This window comes from Pogonomyrmex barbatus, unplaced genomic scaffold (genome assembly GCF_055798465.1).
Source record: "Pogonomyrmex barbatus isolate J1 unplaced genomic scaffold, ASM5579846v1 scaffold24, whole genome shotgun sequence".
Taxonomy (NCBI): domain Eukaryota; kingdom Metazoa; phylum Arthropoda; class Insecta; order Hymenoptera; family Formicidae; genus Pogonomyrmex; species Pogonomyrmex barbatus.
Genome location: NW_028297121.1, coordinates 1,256,353 through 1,265,019, shown reverse-complemented (window position 1 = coordinate 1,265,019; position 8,667 = coordinate 1,256,353). Strand labels below are relative to the sequence as shown.

The 8,667-nt window shown below is 36.4% G+C and overlaps 1 long non-coding RNA gene across 1 annotated transcript in view; it reads left to right on the top strand.

Moving 5' to 3' along the window:
• Nucleotides 1-2,851, top strand: part of LOC148936318 (uncharacterized) — a 4,643-nt gene extending 1,792 nt beyond the window's left edge. The window contains exons 1-4 of the long non-coding RNA XR_016139657.1: nucleotides 1-523; nucleotides 595-765; nucleotides 849-1,004; nucleotides 1,113-2,851. The exon at nucleotides 1-523 is cut by the window's left edge and continues 1,792 nt beyond it. This is a non-coding gene — a long non-coding RNA (uncharacterized LOC148936318). The remainder of the gene's footprint in view (nucleotides 524-594; nucleotides 766-848; nucleotides 1,005-1,112) is intronic.
• The last annotated feature ends 5,816 nt before the right edge of the window (nucleotides 2,852-8,667 follow it).

Genomic DNA, 8,667 nt, shown 5'->3' with positions numbered 1-8,667 from the left:
TAACCATTTTCGATTTTATCTGATAGTATTCGATGTTATTCATGAACATAAGAAATGTAAAGGTCCATCTACAATGGAGATAGTAAGACTGTACAAATAAGAAGTAAGAGAATTTTATCGGCGTAACCCTGAAAGTAAGCGAAATGGCTCATTCTCATTTCCTACACTTTACTGTCTTATTTCTAGCCAATCACAGATGATGCTGGTAATAAGACAAGACGCGCGAAAAATATATTTGCCGATGACTGTGTCAACATACATTGTACAAGTGCATTTAGTGTGATATAATTTGTAAGTGATATATGAATAAATGGATGATAAATATTGATTGTGCCGATGGCATTGATGATGTTGAAGAATATGAAGAAGATGTTGGAGATAATACAATTAAACTCAAAAAGAACTTATTGACATTATTAACTCTTCGCTGTGGGATAAACGACAAAAGACATATTCTGGCAAGAACTTTAATAAAGAATTTGCATGGATCTCTGTGGCGGAAATATGTCTGATAATAATATCGGTAATTATATTTTTGGTGTGCTATATCTATCTACCGAGAATTAAAGTTATAATATTGGTTAATGTTTACAGGTCCAGATGCTGAAAAGAAATTTTATAAAATACAGCAGAAGTACGGAAAAGAACGATGAAAAGTTATTGCATCCTTAAAAGGAAAATCTGGACACAATCCATATATGTTTCTAAATGGGAATTATATGAGATATGTGATAGTTTTCTTCGTACAGTTATCATACCTCGAAAGTATGTTGATTATCTCACGTATATGATATCAAAGCATATTATTATTCAAAACAATATTATAAATTATATATTATTATTGACAGGATTAGCAGCAATTATATGAAGACTACATCTTCAAAATCAAGTCAACGTAGTCAACCACAGTTTCAAATGTTTGTGCCACAAATTGTGAAGCCATCTATAGTTCATAATTATATTACAACTACACAGACTCCCAGTACCAACTGTACACTAGATTTGTATGCATCATTATTTAGTATGTATTGCATTATGTAATGAATAATGTGATGAATAAAAAAATATGTTCATATATGTGTGTAAACAATAATAAATGTATTTATTTTCAGATAATAATACATCATATGATTCTGTCGTCTCTGAATCTTCAAATATATCATTTCAATCTCAAAGACAGCAGCAAATTCAAGCAAAGTCTCAATCTCAAATGCAACAATCCCAAAGTCTCAATCCCAAATGCAATTCTTCACTAATCTGTTCCCAGCCAAAACGATCTTTGAATTTCAATACAATGAGATTTAACGCAAACCACAATACTTGGCATGTTTCAATAATAATTTTATGTACAATAGATTTTCCAATTCTGTATTCCAAATATTTTGATCTAGCACTGTCACCTTGAGCAAGATATCTAGCTTAAGCAACAAAATGGTTGACATTAACAATTATATGAAGAAATAAAAAATATATATCTTTATCTTGTTTATCTAATTTACATTAATAACTTATTACAGCAAGTCGTAATTCTGTTGGAAGTGATGTTCGAATGCTTTTTTTTTTACCAAGTACGGTTGGACTAGATTAATTAAAATGTCAAAATGTTCTGACTACATCCGAAATAATGAAAAAAATTCTTTATGATCTATTTGTTTCAATTCTTTCACAAGAATAGCAAAAAAACTTTTGATGTTTTTTTTTTATTAATATGGCGTATCCATTACAGTCACTGAGAACATTTTCTTTTTCTTTTTAATATGCAGTATTGCAGACATAACATTTGATACCGTAATAATAAAAACAAAGTCACAGAAGCTAGTTCAGTTGTGTGCAATATATTTTCTTCATTTATTTTTTCTGATAATGGCATTAATTGAAGCATTGATTAAAAGTGAAAATATACCAATTATTAAATTATTCCAATCTATAAAATAATATTACAAATTTCAATTTAACTTATTTGTTTCAAGAGTATTAAATAATTACAAAAATATATGTGCATAATCATATATGTTATTTATATCTTACATAAAATCATATCAAATCTAGTAAGTGATCTTAAATAATTTTTGGCAAGGCAAAAGATAAATTTTCTTTTAAATAAAAGATGAATTAAAGAAATTAATTAAAGAATTAAAGAATTAGAATTAAAGAAAAACAAACAAAATCATATCTGAAAAAAATCAAAGTACAAATATAGATCAAATAAATATATATGCCAAAGACATTATAAATAAAATATATATAATTAATAACAACTTTCCATTATCTGCGTACAAATATTCGTTTACATTTAAGCACAAAAAAATCCAATCTACAGAAGAATGGCCGCTGATGTCTCATTATAAATTAAATATACAACTACATATGTATAATTAAATTTTCCTTTTCTGCAATAAGACACCTTGGATATTTATAACATAATCTTCCCTTCAACAAAATACGCAGTCACGTTCAACATTGAAACATTTGAAATGATACAGCAACAGAATTTCTAAAAATTCTACAAACTTTATTAAAATCTCCAGAAATTCTCTATTTTACAGCCAATCAGCAAATCTCAGAACTTATTATACGACCAATGAAATACTGATCTCCTACTATAATTTTTTATACTGCCTGCTCATTGATTGGCTAATTATTACTTCTGTCTGTTATTTACAGAAACGGAGTAAAACTACATCCATCTATTTTATTCCTTACTCATTACTGTTTACTCCCAATGTAGATAAACTTTAAGAGCACGCATGCACGCACGCACGCACACACTCATAGATTCACTTCTTGATGTTCTTTTTAAAGGCCTGAGTAGCGTCAAATGTTTTTATATAAAATTTTTTTATTTAAATAAAATTTCAGCATTTATTTTATACTGTTACTCTTTAATTCTTTGTGATAAAAACTTAGATTGAGTAAAGCAATTATATCACAAAATTGCTTTATTCAATCTAAGTTTTTATCACAAAGAATTAAAGAGTAACAGTATAAACTAAATGCTAAAATGTATATAAATGTATATAAAAATGTATATAAATAAATAATGTATAATGTATATATATATATATATATATATATACATTATACATTATTTATTTATATACATTTTTTTGAAAAGTCTTGAATAGATTTGATATACCATTATTTTCAAAAATAAAACCCAAGTAATAGTTTATATATATATATATATATATTATATATATATATATATATATATATATATATATATATATATATTAGGTATACAAAAAAGTTCTGAGCTTTTTTTTGTAAAATTCAACCTTTATTCAAAAACAAACAAAAAAATATTAATCAGCGAAATATTCCCCGTTTGCAACGACCTTTTGCCATCTTTCGGGTAGCTTGCGAATTCCTTGACGATAGAAGCTCACCGGCTTCGAAGCGATAAAGTCATCAATGCATTTTCGTATCTCTTCAAATCTCACGAAATGTGTATCAGCCAAATAATGCTGCAGCGACCGGAATAGGTAGTAATCGGAAGGCGCCATGTCTGGGCTATACGCCGCGTGCGAGAGAAGTTCCCAACCTAACGCAAAGATATGGTCCTGAGTCGCTTTCGCAACATGTAGTCGAGCATTGTCATGAAGCACTTTATGACGTCCTTGGCCAGTAAATGGCCTCTTTTATTCTAATGCATCGCTCAAATTGGTCAATTGTTGTTGGTCTGCCGTGATTGTTTCACCTGGTTGTAACAACTCGTAATACTACACACCTTTCCAATCTCACCAGATACAGAACAAAACCTTCTTGGCATGGCGTCGATGTCGAAGATTGACCAGGGTCAATCCATGATTTTCCACGTTTAGGGTTATTATAAAGAATCCACTTTTTATCGCCTGTAATGATTTTGTGCAGAAAATCTTTTTTCCGGAAAACTTTTCCGGAACTTTGAAAGCAAAGTGAGTGCAGTGTCACGCTAACAATTTTTGTTGTCTTCGGACAATTCATGCGAAACTCATCTGCCTTCCTTCTGAACCTTTCTCATCGTATATAAACGTATGGAAATGGTTTGCTGCGTAACGCCAAGTTGTTCTGCAAGCTCCTTTTCAGTTTGCGCAGAGTTTATATCCAGCAATGCTTGCAATTCGTCCGTTTCAATCTTTTGAGGGCATCCAGCACGCGGTTCATCTTCAAGACAAATCTCCTTGGCGAAATTTTTGATATCTTTTACATGTAGTATGACTTACAGCGTTCTCTCCATATCTCTCTCCATGCAGCACAAATCATTGCAGTGGCTTCAGCAGCATTTTTCTTCAGATGAAACGCGAAGTGGATGGAAAATCGAATATGCTCTTTTGTTATTGCCATCGTGAACACTACTGATTTTTGAGGTTATGTGCATCAAACGCCAAACTGTATGGCATTTTAGGAGATCAAATGTCAACGCTTTAAAGCCGCAAAAGGGCGAGAAGATATATAAAATTTAAATTGTTATTTGGTTGTATGAAATCTAAAGCTCAGAACTTTTTTGTATACCTAATATATTATTTGGTTCTTATTATTTTTAAATTAAACATGCTATTACTTGGGTTTTATATAGAAAATATATATATGTAAATATATATATATATATATATATATATAAGTATATATATATCCAACAAGCAAAATGTTAGCAATTTGCTGATAAATTGGCAACAAATTCGATCAGATATTGATTACAAATCCATAGCCGTCTGTGTCCGCATTAGGCTCGGGGTTTGTCGACAAAGCCTGCTGACATGCTATGTCAGCAGATTGATGGCAAAAACCGAACAGAATCTGCTCGCGTAAGCAGTTTGACGACAGATTGACGGCAGATTAGCGGCAAATCCTAGTAGGACTTGTTCGGTTTCTGCCTTCAATCTGCTGGCATAGCATGTCAGCAGACTTTAATTATAATTTTGATGACAATTTGCCGACATCATTAGATATTACAAACTCTGCGTATAATTTGTTACCTTTCTGATATCAAACACTGGCAGCAGGTCTTGCTCAAAATTTATTTCTGCAGGCTTTGCTATCAGGGTATATATTTATACACACATCAAAAAAAGTGTTGCATCACTCCCGACTCTAAAGGACTGTGTTATTGATGCAATATATACATTCAACATCAGTGTTCAGGAGAGCTTGGAACCGAGGTGATGCAACACTTTTTTTGATGTGTGTATTTATATCTTTCTATTCATTCAAGACTTTTATATATATATATATATATATATATATATATATATATTATTTGGTTCTTATTATTTTTAAATTAAATATACTACTACTTGGGTTTTATTTTTAAAAATAATGGTATATCAAATCTTTTATACAATTGAAATATACAATTTGACTAAGGTGGACTTGTAGTTCAATATTTATAGGACTATAATTTGCGCTAATTTTTGATATCAAATATTTTATACAAATAATATCATTTGAATTAGCACTGCGGAAACAAATTTGTTTGTTTTTTAATTAAAGCTAATATCATTTGGGTTAGAATAGGCAGACTCTTCAATGAATAAAGATCACAAAGATACTAGCACTCAGATTTTATTTTTTAGTGTGGTCACAACTAGAATTGAGTTAGATATGGCAATTTTGTAACATAATTTTTTTTTTACTTACTAACTTATAACTACTACTACATGAATTAGAATAAAGAGATTCTTCATTGAAGATACAGAGATACATATCACTTAGATTTTATTTCTTTAAAATAAGAGATATTGTCAGTTAGATTTTATTTTTTAACTTGATACAACAGTTTTTTTTTTGTTTCAAGCGCGCCTCTGTACTTGATATCTTTTTTTACCTTGTTTTAAAAAAGTAAGTTTTTAATAATTTAATTTTTGAGGTAATGGAACTGTAACTCGGTGCCACTTTTTTGATATCTTTTATATAAATGATATACATATTAGAGTTGAGTATTAGATACTATTTGAATTTAATAAGATTATAATATAACACTTGGATTTAAATAGAGTAATTCTTAAGTGCAAAAATATATACTTACAATTAGATTTTATTTCCATATTATTTATGTACGCGCAACGAAAGTAAATAGAATAGAGAACGAAGGAACAAGCGAGATAGCATACTTGCTCTTTTTCCACGCGTCCGATTGGCGGTCGACAATGTTGTTGGGTTTCGTGACGAGTTTGACAGTTGTTGATAGTTCATTTCGGAATGTAAGTGATGTTTATGCGCCATAATCTATTATCTCATTGGTAAGTTCTAAAAAACAATGAGTACTGTCATTTTGAATGTATATATTTTTTATTGTATTGTACTTTTATGTATGTATATGTTTGTGCTGTTTACTTTTTAATATTTTTCCTTAATTTTAAAACGGTTTCGCTTTCCCGCGCGGATAGCAGTCAGTCGATTACCAAGAAGGGGAAGCGAGGACATTGGAGACAGAAATTTGGTTATTATTTGATCGAATCGTTAGACAATAATTATATGGTAACAAGGATTTATTCAGTCAAAATAAGATTAACAGTGATTAGTGCGATGGAATCCACAAATCTTCGCGCATAGAATTGGCCGTGAACGGCGATCGGCGCGTGTTTATTGTGATACAAATGAGATATCGCTCCAGCGGTCTTTAAAGCGCGTGCGGGTGTTGTCGCGAGGATGAAATGTTCGCGAGGTATTTGGACCGTTTAGATCGGAGAACGGGTGGGCCCGTTTCCTGCCAAGAGAGCTCGGCTGACGGGGGGTATACCCCTCTGTCGTGAGAGTTCCGAGTGAACTCGGCCAGTCGGAGAGGGTCCCGGCTGTGACAGGAGATGGAGACATCGGTGCCGAGTGAACTCGGCCGACCGGAGTGTATCCCGGTGCTCGAAAGTGCTTGGTGTTATCGGAGAGAACCCGGCGGTGGAGTTTCGGAGACGGCGGAGTCGGATCGAGCGGATTCGATGCGCTGGGGAGACCCCAGCAGCTCTCGACTTGCCGTGGAAGGTTTCGGAGACGGCTTTCGGTCAGGCTAAGCAAACTTGGCGCGTTGGGGAGGGCCCCAACAAAACTTGGGCTTTTTATCAGACTTCGGTTCGGATACTCGCTTCTTCTAGATGTGCTCTTAGAAGGCGAGCGTGGAACAGGATGATTTCCTGTGGAAAGCGATGCCTTTTTATACCCGAGATCGACCTCGGTATTTTTCGGTTGGATCGGTCGATCTCGGGGTTAGCATCCCTCTCCCCAGGAGCGGAAAAAAGGATCGGATAGGATTGGTTTTTTGGGATGATAAGGAATCGGAGCGGAAAATGTGAAAGAGTAGAAAAGGAACTCGATGGTAAGGTAATGGTGCGGCGCGGGGTCGATTACGCGATTATGGACGCAATCGTGGCGCGGTGCGGGACGCTCGCTCGCTTGCGTGGAGCGGTGTCGGTGCGGCGCGGGATGCATTCACATTTGGTGGTACGGCGCGTGGTGCGGTGCGGAGCACGCTAGCGCTTGCTGGCACGACGCGTGGTGCGGCGCAGGGGGAATACCACGAAAATCGTCGTATTTACGCAGTATTCCCGTGCACTGCTCCGACGCTTCGGAGTTCGCGAATGTGACAGATTAAAAAAGGAGGCATAAATGCCTTTTGCGTCACACTCCGCCTGATGTTCGGCGGTCCCCGACGGATGGTCGATCGGGGGAAAGTCGGAGTAGGAACGGAGCGGAGGGATGCGCTCCGTTACATTTCCCCCCTCCGTTGTAAGCCAGAATTAAGTGGCTTTTACGCCGGTCTGCTGGATCTTAATGTCCCGTTTGCATTGAAGCGCAGGACATATTTCTGCCCCTCTATCTCGGCCCGATATTTGCGGTTTTTATGGACCGCGAAGTGTGGAATGTTGATGATGGTTCCTAGTCTGATTTCTATAGGAACCGGGGATCGTAACGGTTCGGTAATTGATCCGGTACCCGTTTGTGTGGCGGCATCCATCATCCTCGGTGTTCGTATCAGCGGTGTATTGGTTGCTACCAATACTTTTCGTGCAGCGGGTCGAGGACGTACTCTTCGGCGGTCGCCCGACGCGGGCGTTTTGGCGGCGGTGGTGACGGAGAGTCATATTGCCTTCCGGCGAAATGTTGGATTGGACGGTTCCAACTTTTGGTACGGTCCTCCTGGCCGTGGTGCGGTCGGTCTGGTTACGCCGATAGGTTTGCAGTGACTCGTTTGCCGTGTCAGAGTCCGACCCGAACAGGTCGAGGTAGATCTCCTCGAGCGCTGGTAGATCTCCTCGAGCGCTGGCGAGTTGGATCGTACGGCGGCGTGTGCTCTTCGAGCAGAACGTTGATTTCTTCCACGATTTCGCGACTATCCATAGTTCGTAGCGAATTAATGATTCGCTAGAGAGATCGTTCTCCGCTATATTCGTCGGCGTCGCGTTTTTCCCCCACTTTTGCTAGTTTTTCGGTAGTTATATGTTTATCTTTTCGCTCGAATTTTTCCGCGGACGTCCGAGGCCTCGACGCTGTTTTTCTCTGACGTCACGCGGTTTGCATCTTCTTTCTGTTGCGATTGCCGGGGGCTCGTCGATGGTGGTGACGGTCGGTGTGGTGTCGGTCGTGCTGGCGTCGGTCGGTTTGTTGTCGGCGTCGGTCGGTTCGTTGTCGGCGTCGTCATTCGACGTTTCGGCGGCGCTGTCGGATTTGGTCTTGCCGGGCGACGATTTCAAGTTC